Source organism: Sprattus sprattus, assembly GCF_963457725.1.
Source record: "Sprattus sprattus genome assembly, chromosome: 16".
Lineage (NCBI taxonomy): Eukaryota > Metazoa > Chordata > Actinopteri > Clupeiformes > Clupeidae > Sprattus > Sprattus sprattus.
In genome coordinates this window covers 27,881,270-27,898,397 of record NC_137914.1, presented here as the reverse complement: position 1 = coordinate 27,898,397, position 17,128 = coordinate 27,881,270, and positions in this window count along the sequence as shown.

The following is a 17,128-nucleotide window of genomic DNA, read 5'->3' as shown; positions in this document are numbered from 1 at the left end:
TAAAAATGAATATGAGCTTGTTTTCTTTGCATTATTCGAGATCTGAAGATACTGCATCTTTTTTGCTATTTTGACCAATTGTCATTTTTCTGCAAATAAATGATCTAAATGACAATATTTTCATTTGAAATTTGGTAGGAATGTTGCCAGTAGGTTATAGAATAAAACAAAAATGTACATTTTACTTTAACACATACCAATAAATAGTAAAACCAGAGAAACTGATCATTTTGAAGTGGTCTCTTAATTTTTTCCGCGGCTGTATATGCTGAATCAATATTCTAAAGGGGGATAGCATGTCGCTGTAGGTTTATATGAATCAAAATTATAAAGGGGGATAGCATGTTGCTGTAGATATATACAGTACTGTGCAAAAGTTTTAGGCAGGTGTGAAAAAATACTATGAACTAAGAATGCTTTGAAAAATGTAAACAATAAATGTTTATTTTTTATCCATTTACATGGTAAGACTGAGCACAGCAACAAGACACAACAAAGTTATACTGCATCAGCAGGGTCTCTCCCAGACAAAGATTTCAAAGCAGACAGGGGTTTCAAAATGTGCAGCTCAAACACTTTTGAAGAAGACGTTGAGGATCGTAGACGCAGTGGTCAGCCAAGGAAACTTAATGCAGCTGATGAAAAACACATCAAGCTTATTTACCTACGAAATCGGAAGATTTCAAGCAGTGGCATCAGCTCAGAACTGGCAGAAACCAGTGGTACCTAGGTACAGACATTTACTGTCCGGGGAAGTCTGGCCAGAAGTGGTCTTCATGGAAGAGTTGCAGCCAAAAAGCTCTACCCCGACAAGGGAACAAGGCCAAGTGACTGAACTAAGCACGAAAACATAGAAACTGGGGTGCAGAAACATGGCAGAAGGTGCTCTGGACTGATGAGTCAAAATTAGAAATATTTGGCTGTAGAAGAAGGCAGTTTGTTCGCCGAAGGGCTGGAGAGAGGTACAATAATGAGAGTCTGCAGGCAACAGTGAATCTTGGTAGAGGTTCCTTTCCAGTTTGGGGCTGCATTTCTGCAAGTGGAGTTGGAGATTTGGTCAGGATGAATGGTGTCCTCAATGCTGAGAAATACAGGCAGATACTAATCCATCATGCAATACCATCAGGGAGGCGTATGATTGGCACCAAATGTATTCTGCAGTAGGAACATAACCCCAAACATACAGCCAATGTCATTAACAACTATCTTCAGCTTAAAGAAGAACAGAAAGTCCTGCAAGTGATGGTATGACCCCCACAGAGCCCTGATCTCTACATCATCGAGTCTGTCTGGGTTTACATGAAGAGACAGAAGAATTTTAGGAAGCCTACATCCGGTTAGTTCTCCAAAATGTTTGGAACAATTTTCCAGCCGAGTTCCTTCAAAAACTGTGCGCAAGTGTATCTGGAAGAATAGATGCTTTTTTGAAGGCAAAGGGTGGTCACACCAAATATTGATTTAATTTAGAATTTTCTTCTGTTCCTTCACTGCATTTTGTTAATTTATGAAGAATTAATGAAAATAAACTGTTAACACTTCCATTTTTGAAAGCATTCTTAGTTTACAGCATTTTTTCACACCTGCCTAAAACTTTTGCACAGTACTGTATGCTGAATCAATATTCTAAAGGGGGATAGAATGTTGCTCTAGGTATACAGTGCCACTTGAAAGTAAGTGAACCCCTTGAGCACTTAAGAGTTTTCTGTTGTTTTACCATGATTTTTCATTTTTTTCATCACCAATTTTCCATAGATGAAATGTCAGGTTAATGTTTACCATTTTGCATGTACTTGTTTAGAGGGAATTGTTTGAGTAGCCAAAAACTACATGAAACATGGAATAAGTGTATTCGCAAAAGTAAGTGAACCCCCAGCTGCATTGGTAAAGTCAAGCAGGTAACAGATTCGGTGAAACCTATTTGGGTGTTTAATTAGTCAATTAAGCAAACCAATCAACTGAGACATCCTTAGGAAAAGGGTAGGGCAACTTAAAACTAAAAGAGAGGAAATCAACCAAACTACTGTAGTGCCAAGGTGTACCCACACAGATCAACAATGCCGAGAAGAAACGAGATATCAGAGAACATTAGGAAGAAGGTACTGACAGCCCATCAGTCTTGGGAAAGCTATAAGACCACCTCCAAAAGATTCCAGCTCCATCCATCCATCCAAGACAAATAATTTAGAAATGGAGGGCATTCAACATGACCGCATCTCTGCCTAGAAGTGAACGCCCATCAAGACCATCACCAAGAAGCATCAGAAGAAGAATAAATCAGGTAAAAGTCAACCCACACATCACCTCTAAAGAGTTTCAGGCCTCTCTGGCAGCATCTGGGGTAAATGTACATGGGTCTACAATCAGACGAAAATTGAATAAACATGACATTCATGATCGGGTTACTAGAAGGAAGCCTCTGCCTTCAAGAAAGAACAAAACTGTCCATTTCAACTTTGCCAGAGAGCACTTGGATAAACCAAAGGCCTTCTGGAAGTCCCTTCTTTGGACAGATGAGTCCAAATTATTTGGTCACGATCAAAACCAACAATTTTCGTCTGATTGTAGACCCATGTACATTGACCCCAGATGCTGCCAGAGAGGTCCGAAACTCTTTAGAGGTGATGTGTGGGTTGGTATCTTTGATGATAATGCAAGTGCTGGCAGAGGGTGTATATATGTGTGTGTGTGTGTGTGTGTGTTTGTGTGTGTTGTGGAGTGGGGTGTGTGTGTGTGTGTGCGGGGGGGTGTGTGAATAAATAAATTAATTAATTAATAGCAACAGATGGGAAAGCAATGGACAATCTGAAAGCCTCGAGGCTTATCAATATAAGCTACCATTTGTAGCGGTGTATACTCAAACGATAACCCATAGTGCCTGACGCAAACGATTAAATACAAATACCTCGCGAACTATCAATTCAGAAATCTTAAGAATCAAGGATGCACAGGTTGAAGTGTGTGTTCCTCATGAATGGCCTACACTATAGGCAATTTTATGGGACAAACCCTGGGCGGCGCCCTCCACAAACACTATAGGCAATTTTACGCGACAAACCCTGGGCGGCGCCCTCCACAAATGCATTTCACCTCTTTCTCTGAATTACTACACTACCCATAATGCCTCACTACCCATAGTGCCTACGGGAAACGATGACCCATAGTGCCTACGGGAAATGATAAAATACAAATACCTCGCAAACTATGTATTCAAAAATCTTCAAAATCAAGGATGCATAGGTTCATGACATGCGTAAGCTACAACTAACGTAACTAACGTCAGGGAGGTACGCCCTAGACTGACACACTGACTGACTGACACACAGAGATTTCTGGATTTATAGATAGATATTTGCCGCGGGGCGAGGGCTTCGATTACCTCTCTCTTTTTTGACCATACATGTGTTTGCATCCCTACCTGCTACAAAACAGCCTGAGACCATCACACACACTGCCCCCTTCATTGTCACAGTGGGTGTGATGGCATGTTCCAGAGGAAGTTGTATCTTCTTAAGGGTGCCATAGAATGAAAGACTCTTTTTACCTTGGCATAGCCTAGTTGAATAAAGAGTTCAGTACATGCAACTGACATACTGTGGATCTCAAACAGTCCCTCAAAAGTAAATCCTGCATTTCAAAAAAGGGTGGTGAATTTGGCCAATTTAAAAAAGTTACAATACAATCAACAGCAGTGATCATCAGGGTCCAAGCAGATTTAAAGTTTGAGAAAAGTTTGCACCTTTCCATCACAGGCACAGAAACTAGGTGAGACTCTAAATGTGTCCGCTGCAGGGCCCCCTATTGGAGAAATATCATGACATTTGGCGTGCGTCCACTTAAACTGTGTGTGATAGCTGAGGAACGCAAGGGTAAAGGGTTACCGGTATGTTTATTATGGCTAGAACAATGATGGATGTCAAGGAAAGTCCCAATGATGATGGATTTAACTACTGTACTTATTGTACACACAATCTCAAGCCTTGAATGGCAGGATGGACATGAAATGACTGTTGAACATTGAACCGTGATATAATTATCTGTGTAAAGGATTGACATGAATTGGATGACAATGATAGAATGAATATTGACTGAATATTGAATATTGACTAAGATGAACTGTGATATGTTGAACAGTGATGCAATGATCCGTGTAAAGGATTGACATTGAACTATGAATCGGTGGTTTTATCTTAAAGACGCACGGCAAGGACGAACATGAATGTATCTGAATGTGAATCGTCCGATGAACTGCTTGATGATGACTGTGCATGCACCCCTCAGAACTCTGGGAATACCCGATTGGGGGACCTCTCTGTGGTCCCTAGGTCTTGTGAGTGGCCTGCACAACAGCATGCACAGCTGGATGCCGCTGTATTTTGAACACATAGGCTACAATATTCCAGGCTATAGGCTATAAAATATGTTGCCAGGGTAGCCTGTTGTGGTACTAAAGTTTTTATCAGAAAATGTATAGCGCCCACAGTCCAGCAGGTCCTTTGGATCCTGGTTCCTGGAGCTGGTTCATCTCAGCCAGATGTGTCTACTGTTTGTGTGTCTGCTGCTCCAGCTGCTGCAACATCCAGCCTATACGCAACTAGATCTGAGAACCCACAGTCTAGTCTGCTAGACTCTAACAGGTCCCTCAGGTCCCACAACGCTCCTAGTATGTCTCAGCCACACCAACCTCCCCACAAGAGAGCTCCATTGAGTGAGGGGGTGCCACACCGTTTCCCTGGAGCCTGTGTGTCCTGGAAACTGGCCACAGCGTTACACCCCCACTCATGCACCAGGACCCTTGTGCACATTGGGTTGAATGTGGAGGTCCAATAAGCACCATCTCCACATTTACCCCAGATGCTGCCAGATAGGTCCGCAACTCTTTAGAGGTGATCTGTGGGTTGGCTTTTACCGGATTTATTATTCTTCTGGTGCTTTTTGGTGATAGTCTTCATGGGCGTCCACTTCTACGCAGAGTCGCGGTCATGTTGAATGCCCTCCATTTGTACATTATTTGTCTTACAGTGGATGGATGGAGCTGGAACCTTTTGGAGATGGTCTTATAGCTTTCCCAAGTATTATAGCTTTTCCCCGAATCTGTTACCTTCTTGACTTTACCAATGCAGCTGGGGGTTAGATTACTTTTGCACATACACTAATTACATGTTTCATATAGTTTTTTGGCTTGTCACACAATTCCCTCTTAACAAGTATGTTATTGATAAACATAAACCTGACATTTCATATATGGAAAATTGGTGATGAAAAAATAATTTATTCTAACTGTCCCTTCATTTTTTTTTTTCCATATTTATTTTTTTTCCATTTTAATGCTCTTATCACATGGAAAAGTGGATTGGCTTGCTTTATGCAAATTTTTTAATTTATTGAAAAATAACATTGCCAAACAGACTTTCAGAAGGTATTGATGTTGCCGGTGCTGCTAAAGGCCAATTTATACTTCGGTAGACGACACTTTTGAAAAGGTCGCCAACACAAATTACGTCATGGACGACACTTTAAACCGTCGTTTTGAATTGTCGGCTACATGGAGAAATTTCTACTGGCGCTGAAGTCGTCACAAAGTGTCGCGCAAGTGTGATTGGCTAGATACAACTGGCCCCGGTGCCTGCTATTATGACGAGCCCTGTCAGTGGCATAAGGTAGATGGGCTCTATAGTGCAAGCGAGTTTGAGGCGTGAGGCGCGAACACACACCATTGGCGAATATATATCAACAATATTTTGGATTTTACAAATTAGTTACTTCGGTTATTGTATTGGGAAAGTAGACAGGTCACACAGTAGACATTTTTTTCAAAGTCCATTAAAACCTGTGAAAGAAAACAGGGTTAAACAAATCCTGGTAAACTGATACTCTTTCTAAACATAACATTTTCCAACTTATTTTCTGAAGTAAATATCTCCCCTGTAAAACTGGTACATTGGAAAAACATTTTCTGCTCAGCATGAACATATGACAAAATCTTTTTTTTCACATTGAACATTTTTTTCCTTTTGTCACCCACTTATAAGTTCAGTCTAGTGGGCTGTATAATTGCTCTCCCAGACCTGGTTCTGGGAGTGGAAACCCCCGGAGAGGGAACAGGACACCCCAAAGCAGGTGGAGTGTCACCCTGCTCTAGGACCGGCAGTGGCTCCTGTTGCTGCTGTCCAGCCTCGTCTTGTGACGGAGACTGGAGTGGTATAAGATGCAGGCGGTTGCGTCTTACCACCCCATGTGGCGCATCCACAAGGTAAGATCTCGGCGAGGTGTGACTCTGGATCACAGTCCCTGGTGTTTTTGTGTCGGTCACCCACACCTCCTGACCTGGAGACGGCTGAGTGGCTTTGCACGATGTCGCCTGTTGAAGTTTGCAGCATCTGACGTCCTATTCTCCCTTTCATTCTGGAACACAGTGCTGCGGTCGGGCAGTGTAGGTTGCAGCTCAGAGGAATGTGTCGGCACTGTGGTGCGGAGACGTCGACCCATGAGCAACTGGGCCGGGCTGTATCCATTCTGAAGAGGTGTGGCTCTGTATGCAAGCAGAGCCATATACGGATCAGTTGCCTTTTTCAGCAGACCCTTTATGGTCTGTACTGCTCGCTCAGCCTCGCCATTGCTTTGTGGGAATTTGGGGCTACTGGTAAGGTGTTTGAACCCATATGCAGTGGCGAAGGAAGCGAATGCCTGGCCGGAGAATTGAGGGCCGTTGTCAGACATGAGCACCTCCGGGATGCCGTGTCTGGCAAACATTGATTTCAGATGGTTAATCACATCATTGCATTTTGTGTGTGTCAGCAGGGCAAGTTCGACGTACCTGGAGAGGTAATCAACGACGAGCAGGTACGTTTTTCCCCTCAGTTCAAAGAGATCGGCCCCCAGCTTTTGCCATGGGCACTCGGGGCAGTCTGACGGCATGAGTGGCTCACTGTGATTGCGGCGCTCTTGCAGACACGTTCTGCATTTGAGCACCATCTCTGTGATTTGATGTCCAAGCCCAGGCCACCACACAGTCTGACGGGCACGTGCTTTGCACTTCACGACCCCTTGATGGCCCTCGTGCAGTCTGTCCAGCACATCGTTCCGCATTGCTGCTGGAATGACCACACGTGTGTCTTTCAGCAACAGTCCATCTTGTACTGTGAGTGTAGCCTGCTCGGGCTAGAAGTGTTTCAGGAGTGGTTCCTGCTGTGCATGATCTGGCCATCCGTCTGCACACATTTTCATGACACGAGAGCATACACTGTCAGCTCCCGGCTGTGCTTTGAGTGTGTCCATGAACGTGGGACTGACAGGTAAGTTGTTGACAATGCAGTCCACGTAAATGTTCGTGCTCTCCATCAGTTCAGTGTCATTTGCGGTCATTTGTTTCTGTACAGGTGAACGTGACAATGTGTCAGCAGTCCAGAGTGACTTTCCAGGAACGTGCACGATGTCATAGGAGTAGCGCATGAGCCGCATTCGAAAGCGCTGTATCCTTGGTGGCAACAGGTCGAGTGCTTGTGCGCCTAGTAAGGAGAGGAGCGGCTTATGGTCAGTCTCTAGGCAGAAGTGCTTTCCTAACAAAAAGTCCCGGAAGCGCTCACATGCCCAGGTTAGACACAGGGCCTCCTTTTCTACTTGCGCGTAGCGTTGCTCAGTGGGTGAGAGTGAGCGGGATGCGTAAGCTACCGGCCTCCATTCGCTGTCCCATTTCTGGAGGAGCACGCCCACCAGTCCATAAGATGAAGCGTCTGCCGATACTTTGGTGTCCCTGCTCGTGTCACATGGCCAGGACCGGTGGAGAGATTAGTGCTTCTTTCAGCACCCTGAAAGCCACCGCCTGGTCAACACCCCACAGCCAGCAGTTCTTCTTTGAGAGAAGGTCACGGAGAGTTTTGTCTTTCTCTGATAGCTGGGGTATGAATTTTCCCACCTGGTTTACCATCCCCAGGAAACTCCTCAACTCGCTCACGTTTGTAGGCTCTTTCATGTCCCTGATGGCCTCTGTCTTTTCTGGATCGGGGCTGATGCCTGACGTGGTGATGACATGCCCGAGGAACACCATCTCACTCCTGGAGAGCTCGCACTTGTCTGCATTCCAAGTCACCCCTGCTTGTTCAAGCTTTTTCAACAGGGCATGGAGACGAGCGTCGTGCTGTTCTTGGTCTTTTCCCCACACCAGCAGGTCATCAATGTGGCAGACCACCCCGTCAAGTCCATCTATCACCTCCGCCATGACACGCTGGAAGTGCTCGGGCGCAGAGTTGATCCCAAACGGAAGACGCTGTAAGTGATACTGTCCGTAGGGTGTTATAAATGTTGTGTATTTGGCTGACTCCTCAGCTAAAGGAATCTGCCAGAATCCCATGTTCGCGTCTAGTTTACTGAAGACTCTGGCTCCAGCTAGCATTCCTAGACTCTGGTCGACTGATGGCAGGACATACTTCTCTCGACACACATACTGGTTCAAGCCCGTGAAGTCCACACACAGGCATAGTCGCTGGCTGTTCTTCTTTGAGACGACGACGATGCCGGCGCACCACTCCGTAGGCTCCTCGACGCGCCTGATGACCCCCATCTCTTCCATCCGCTGGAGCTCCTCCTTCACCTTTCCTATCAGAGGCAGGGGAATTCTCCGTGGAGTCTTTAAAGAGAATGGCACGGCCTCTGGCTTGAGCTGGATGTGGTATGGACGCCTGATGTCGCCTAGGCCCTTGCAGATTTTTGGGTAGGTTGCCTTTAAAGAGTCCATGGTGACGCTGTCAACTCGAATGAGTAGACCCAGGGCAGTAATGGCCGGTAGCCCGAGCAAAGGTGTGCTCAGGTTTTTGACCACATAGACCTTCTCCTCCGTCTGCTTGGCTTTGTAAGTCAGCTGCATTTTTGCATAGCCAGCTACCTCCAGCTGAATCTTTCCTGGACCCAGCAAGGGTTTCTCTGGCTTGTGGAGGACAGGCATTTGTGCCCCCGGGAACAAGTCTTTCAGGTCACAGTCCGAAATGGCGGTTACATCTGCGCCGGTGTCAAGTTTGAATTTCAACACTTTCCCTTTTATCTGCACATCAGCCGCCCACATGTTGTTTTCACATGACACAGAGCCCAAGAAGAAACTTTTCCCCTCTTCTTCCTCAATGCATGCTACCACAGACTTGCTTTTGCAGACGCGCTGGTAATGGCCTTTTTTTCCGCAGCCCCGACAGGTTGCATCGTTGGCGGGACACTCGTGAAAAGGCCCCCCACACTTGTAGCACTGGGCGCTGTGCTGCATGCCTTTGTCTCTGCCTTGCGTGTGTTGGCGGGAATGTGCGCCGCTGCTTTTCCAGTTGGTATATTGCTGTCCCTTTTTCATCAGTCTGTCTATGGAGCTCCCCTCCATCTGCATCACACTGCTAGCGTCTCCCCTAAGTGTGCTCTGTTGCTTTTTGACTTCTTCAGACTGTCTTGCCATATCAATGGCTTTTTGCAAAGTCAATTTTTCCTCCATCTGCAAGCGTTGAAAGTCTGGTGTTTGCAAGCCCCACTACGATCCGATCTCGTATGAGTTCATCATGCAAGTCCCCATATTGACAGTGTTCTGCTAAAGCATGCAGGGCAGTGACGAATGCCTCGACAGTCTCATTTGGTTCTTGTTTTCGCATATTGAAGCATGCACGTTTAAACACAATATTCTTTTTCACAACAAAGAAATCCCGGAATCCGTCTTTTACTTTGTCATAAATTTTCATGTCAGCATCACTCAGTTTCAATCCTCTCAATACATCGTCGGCTTCATCCCCCATACAATATATCAGAGTGTTAACCTGAGTTTCCTCGGAGTTCGTAGTCAAGTTGCTCGCTTGCCGAAACCTCTCGAACCTCCGGATCCATTTTGTCCAATCGAGCGGTTTGTTGAAATCGAAGGGCTCCGGTGGCTGGATGTTGAATGTAGCAGTGGGTGCATTAGCCGCCATGCTAGCTTGTTGCACGTTAACGTTTCCCTCACGTTGTTCGCTCTTAACATCCACCAATGTCTCTCCCTCTGTCTCTGTCGCCGTGGACCGCTGTTTCTTGTGCTTTTTCTTTCTGGTCATAGACACAGCACTTCTGACACCATGTCGTATATTCTATTTGTAGAATATTAATTCAGCGCGGACAACTGTGTCTTGACATTACAGGCACTTTATTAAACTGACATGAAGACGTATGAACCCAGCATCATGTGACCACACACACATAACCCTATTGGTCTACTGTAACGTAACCTGCGTAATACATTAACCCTTAATGTACTGCATTTAGATACACCACAATAACAACCTGTTCAATAATGGCTCGGCAGTTATAGGCCGCAAGGTGAAGCACGAAAAGTGCTTTAGAAAATGAATCCCGTTCCACTCACTGGCATCTACACAATCTTTAGCTTATAAAAAAGAACGAGTCGTGGTTAGTTACCAAAAAAAAGTTCGTCGCTGATTTTCCAGTCGATTGTCTATATGGCTTTGTTTTATGCAGAACTAGAGACTTCAGAGCGTAATAAGATTTTTGTCGGGAGCCGTGCCACGGTTCGACACGTGATCATGCTACACCAATGAGAAGGCTGCTTTTTGACAACAGAATGGAAAAATGGCGGCTCCCGTGCGGTTAGAAACATCGTTAAAGATAGAGGAAAACACTTGAACATCCTCAAAATTGGGCTAAATTAATTCTAATTAGTGCTGTATACATAGCCGCGTCCAAGAAGAACAATGAGGCAAATATACGATAATGTTATTTTTATGTTAAGTCATTTAGATCAAGTTTGACATACATGGGCATACACATTACTGACGATCTTACATGGACTGTGAACACCCAGCACACCGAAGAAATCAAGGCAAAGACTGTACTTCCTACGTCAGCTAAGGTGATCTTAACTATGAGAAATCATAGGCTTAGATGATACACAAACAATTCCATGCAACATTGTAAGAAGTCATCAAGGAAATACAATAATCATCCCAACTTTAGAAATCCAGGGAGGGGGTTGACTTTTCCTCATTGATCTGGAGCACTCACACCTAATTGTAAGCCCTGTCAGACCCTCGTTTGTAATTGTGATTAACATTAAATAAGGGTTAAATACATTATATCAGTAAGACACAGCACAAAATACAGTAGTAATAAGGATAAGTGCAACGGCCCAGTGGTTGAGAAACACTACACTAGGACATCAAGTCTGAAATGCCATCAGCGGTTGCACAGTGAAGAAAAGCCATGTAAATGCTTGAATTCTGAAGTTTGAAGTTTGCCCTTCTCAAATGCATATGTTGATACTCATGCCAATGTGGAAAAACTTCTAAACAAGCTGGGTCTTTAAAACATCACCTGATAGTACATGGCAGGGAAGGTCCACATAAATGTGCCTGACCTTTTATATGTTTACAATATTTAAAGGCATTTTCACTGGCATTTTCATATGCAAAAACATACTATGTGGGAAAACATTTACAAGGTCTTCAACTCTGTTTGTGTGTGTGTGTGTGTGGAAGAGAAGACTGGAGAGAAGCCTCGTGAAGGTGCCCAGTGTGTGCACACTCACACTCACACACATGCACATCCTCATATAGGCTGTAAGGTGAACCCTGTTTCCGTTTCAACCCGCTACACTGTCTGGCATATACAGATGTGGCAGTCATTGCTGTAAGTGTGCAGACAGATTTGCCATGCACTTTATATGTTTTTTTACAGGGACTGGCAACAGGACATGTATCATTGACATTACCAAGGTGTCATCAGCTCTTGGAACCAGTGTGTTTTCAGCCTTGATCGGAATTCAAACATTTTCTGGGTGTGACTCCACAAGTGCCTTTAATGGCAAAGGAGAAAAAAAAGACATTTTCTGTTGCATGTGAGAAAGATGAGTACCTAAAGGCTTTTAAAAGTTTAGGTACTAACTTAAACTTGGAGCAGTCAACATTTGCATTTCTTTGCCAGTATGTATGCCACTTATATGATCAGTCGGCAGCTGATAATGTAAATAAAGCTAGGTTCAAGGCTTTCGGTATGACATCATCAGCCTTGCCAGAATTATCCATTCCCCCTACCACTGATGCCCTCCATCAGCACTGCAAAAGGGCAAACTACCAGGCTGCAATAATGAGGTCCTGTCTCAAACATAATATAAGTGCTCCATCACCTGCTGGATATGGTTGGCAAATAGAGAATGGGAACTTGCATGTCACCTGGATGACTAGAAATACGGCCCCTGACAGTGTTTTGCATGTGATACACTGTGGCTGCAAAGGTGCCTGTGAGACAGACAGATGTTTTTCTGCAGGATTGTGTTGCATAGTTGACCTATGTCGTTGCTGTAGGAACTGGAAGATAACTGTCCTGACACTGACACTAACAGTGAGGACTGAGTGTCCCTAATCTGTTATTTCTTATTCAGTTTTGTACAGTTTTATATATCATATTTCATGTTTCATAAAGAGTGTTTTTATGGTTCATTAGTGTTGTTTTCATTTGTGGAAGAATGAATGAATGAATGAACAAACAGATGGTCATTGGTATTTACAATTACTGCCTTTTATTGATACATGGAGGTTTATTTGTCACATACATAAAAATACTACTGTTTTTTCTGTGCGAGTGTGAAGAAAGAAAGATCAAGAAATATTTTTCATAAATAGCAAGAGGGAGTTTAAAGAGCAGTGTGTGAAAAAAGGTGTAATTGATGTTTTATAGTCATTGTGTGTGTTCAGGATAAGGAATGCTTGAGGAAAGAAGCTCCTCCTCAGTCTCTCTGTTCTGGTCTTGTAGCAGCAGAGACGTTTGCCTGACCTCAGTGTTTTGAAAAGTCCATGGTCAGGATGTTAGGAATCCTTTACAATACCTTGGGCGCTGGTAGGTAGGTCTTTTCTTGTAGGTCTCCTGCAGAATATGGAGAGATGCTCTGATGATTCGGTGCTGCAGTCACAGGCTGTACAGTTCCCATACCAAGTGATGCTGTCAGGACACACAGCTGATGGTGCTGAACTTCCTCAGCTGATGTAGGAAGTACAGTCTTTGCCTTGATTTCTTCGGTGGGTGTTCACAATCCATGTAAGATCCACAGTAATGGGTATTCCCATGTATGTTAAACTTGATGTCAATGACTTAACATAAAAATAACATTATCGTATATTTGCCTCATTGTTATTCTTGGACGCGGCTATCTATACAGCACTAATTAGAATTAATTTAGCCCACTTTTGAGGATGTTCGGATGTTTTCCTCTATCTTTAACGATGTTTCTAACCACACGGGAGCCGCCATTTTTCCATTCTGTTGACAAATGCAGCCTTCTCATTGGTGTAGCATGATCACGTGTCGAACCGTGGCACGGCTCCCGACAAATATCTTATTACGCTCTGAAGTCTCTAGTTCTGCATGAAACAAAGCCATATAGACAATCGACTGGAAAATCAGCGACGAACTTTTTTTTGGTAACTAACCACGACTCGTTCTTTTTTATAAGCTAAAGATTGTGTAGATGCCAGTGAGTGGAACGGGCTGAAACGAAAACCGTGTTCACCTTACGGCCTATTAGAAGGATAGGAGTTGTGCATACAACGTTATTGCTACGTCCCTGTAGTTGTAAATATTTTTTTTTGTAGTTTAAATATTTCCCTACAAACAGGCGAAAATGCACTATCTTTAATGGCAGGGCCATATGACACATATCACACTTTGCTGAAGAAACTAAAGATTGTGTGTAAATAAAAGGGGGTTGGAATATGTTCAGGACACTCCAAACATTAAATAAAATGTGTGATGTAGATGTGAATTGCGTCCCTGAATGCTCCAGAATACTTTAACCTAGGCATAACATAAGGCATAGGCATACCTAGGCATAACATAGGCAATCAGACAGGCGACAATGCATTATTTTCAATTGCATGACCATATGACACATATCACACTATGCTGATGAAACTAAAGATTGTGTCTCAATAAAAGAGGGGTGGAATATGTTCAGGACACTCCAAACATTGAATAAAATGTGTGAAGTAGTTGAGATTTACGTCCCTGAATGCTCCACAAAACTTTAACATAGGCTTACACACAGGCGAAAATGCATTATTTTCAATGGTAGGGCCATACGACACGTTTCATACTTTGCTGATGAAACTAAAGATTGTGTCTCAATAAAAGGGGGGTGGAATATGTTCAGGACATTCCAAACATTAAATAAAATGTGTGAAGTAGTTGAGATTTACGTCCCTGAATGCTCCACAATAATTTAAACATAGGCCTACCCACAGGTGAAAATGCATTATCTTCAATGGCAGGGCCATATGGCACGTATCACACTTTGCTGATGAAACTAAAGATTGTGAGGAGAGAGATGTGTAAAGATGTGGACAAGGGGAAAGGTGCTGTGAGAATCATGTTCTTTGATATATCCAGTGCCTTTAACACCATCCAGCCCCTCCGACTGAGAGTGACAAGCTGGTGCAGACGGGTGTGAACGTCCACCTGGTATCCTGGATCACTGACTACCTGACGGAGAGGCCACAGTTTATGAGACTGTGCTGTGCAGCACCGGCGCTCCGCAGGGGACTGTGCTCTCACCGCTCCTGTTCACCCTGTACACATCGGACTTCACCTACAACACAGAGACATGCCACATCCAGAAGTTCTCTGATGACTCTGCTGTTGTGGGATGTATCAGGGATGGACAGGAGGGTGAGTACAGGAGCCTGGTCGACAACTTTATGCAGTGGTGCAGGCACAACCACCTGCAGCTAAACACCACTAAGACCAAGGAGGTGGTGGTGGACTGTAGGAGGTCTCAGCCTCCTCTGCTACCAGTCTCCATCGAGGGGGTCAGTGTGGAGGTGGCTAACACCTACAAATACTTAGGAGTGTATCTGGACAATAAACTGGACTGGTCAGCCAACGCTGATGCAATCTACAAGTAGGGTCAGAGCCGGCTCTACTTCCTGTGGAGGTTGAGGTCCTTCAATGTTTGCAACAAACTCCTGCGCATGTTTTACCAGCCTGTTGTTGCCAGCGTCCTTTTTTATGCTGTGGTGTGCTAGGGTGGCAGCATAAAGAAGAGGGATGCAGGGCGACTGGACAGGCTGGTGAGGAAGGCGGTAGCTGTTGTTGGCACTGAACTGGACTGCCTCACAACAGTGTCGGAGAGAAGGACCCTGAGTAGGTTGCTGACCATCTTGGACAATGTCCACCAACCACTACACAGTACTCTCAACAGACAGAGGAGCATATTCAGTGGCAGACTCCTGTCAATGTCATGCTCATCGGACAGGCTGAGGAAGTCCTTTGTCATCAGGGCCATTCAGCTTTATAACATATGCCACGCATAAGGGGAGGAGTAGGGAATTTGTGTATAAGCTACTGGATGACCTAAATTTCCCTCGGGATTAATAAAGTATCCATCTATCTAAACTGTATGGCAGAGGGGAGCGTAATGTACTTAATGTTACACCTTTCAAGAACACTGAACATAAAAAGTTTAGAGGGAAAAAAACAGTTCCTCACTTGCAATAGGATAGCACTGCAATTTATTCTCTCTAGTAAAAGAAAGTGTTACATCCAATTTTCCCAGCTATTTATTGGCCCTATGAAAGACCAAAAGGTCAAATACGTAGTGTGAAGCTACTTAGAACAATTTGGAGATGTAATAGGGGTGATATACAACAGTTAGTGAAGAGTATACATACTCAAAAAGAAAATAACACTAAGATTGATTTAACCACCACACATCAGGTATATAATCTGAGGCTGGTCAATAGAAGACATCCATAATTTCCTCTTGAACTTCAACAGAGACTTCATAATAGGTATAACTAGAAAATGCATTTCCTGAAGGAAATGCCAGTGCATGAAATGCAAAAGTTAGGAAAGGAAGAAGAAAAGAAAGAAGAGTGAAAGAAGGAAATAAGAAAGGAAAGAAGAGTGGAAGAAGGAAAGAAGAAAGGAAAGAAGAGTGAAGAAAGGAGAGAAGAGAGGATGAAGGAAAGAAGAGTGAAAGAAGAAAAGAAAGAAGAGTGAAGAAAGGAAAGAAGAGTGGAAGAAGAAAAGAAAGAAGAGTGAAAAAAGGAAAGAAGAGTGAAAGAAGGAAATAATAGTTGAAGAAGGAAAGAAGAAAGGAAAGAAGAGTGAAAGAATGAAAGAAGAAAGGAGAGTGAAGAAAGGAAAGAAAAGTGAAAGAAGGAAAGAAGAGTGGAAGAAGGAAAGAAGAAAGGAAAGAAGAGTGGAAGAAGGAAAGAAGAGTGGAAGAGAAAAAGAGAGTGAAAATATTGAAAAAAGGAGATAAAAATGGAGTGAAGAAGAGAGATTGAGTGTGAGAGAAAGTAGACTGAGAGGGATAGAGAGAAAGATGGAGAGATGGAGAGAAAAAAAAGTAGAGAATGGAAGGTGTCTTAATGTTCCTAGTTACAGTTAAATTGAGAGGGACAGAGAAGAGGTTCCTTTGATTTGGTGCAGCTGTCAGTGAAGCACAGGTGCAAGCCAGTTTAAAGACCCTATTATGATGTCATAATGGCCCAATGTAAGTCAATGGGAAAATTTAGATTCGTTTTTATTTAATATCTTAAAAAGTATAAAGTTTAGAAAAGTGAAAAATACATAGCATAAGTGTCCTTTACAAGACCTACGCGACAAAGTTTGAATGAAGTTTCTACGTTAAGCGGTTCGGGCTGAATTAATCGCAGAAAAAGGTAAGAAGAAGAAGAAGAAGAAGAACACAGGGCATTTCATGCACTGTAATTAGGCATAATTTGACTACATTGGACCTATACTGAATCCAAAATAGGAGAATATAAAAAATATAAGCCTACACTGTTAATACAAATAGCACCAATAAAAATATAGACAGTTTGAGAGGGTGCATGTCTGCAGAAGATATGATTTAAAGTGAAGTAAAACCTGTGCTTTCATGATGTAGTCCTGGTTATTAAAGGTTAGTTTTTTTTTTCAATCTTATACATAGGCCTGCCTAGTCAATGGTATCTTATAACCATTTTAAAGTAACTTCTAAACAGTACCAAATATGTATACTATATGCATTGTAATCCTGTTTTGCTCTTATAATGCAAGGGCACTGATCAAATACATTATTTTTAATATAGTTCTCAGCTACAAGTATCCTGTACGTTTAAAAGTAATTTAATATATCTCA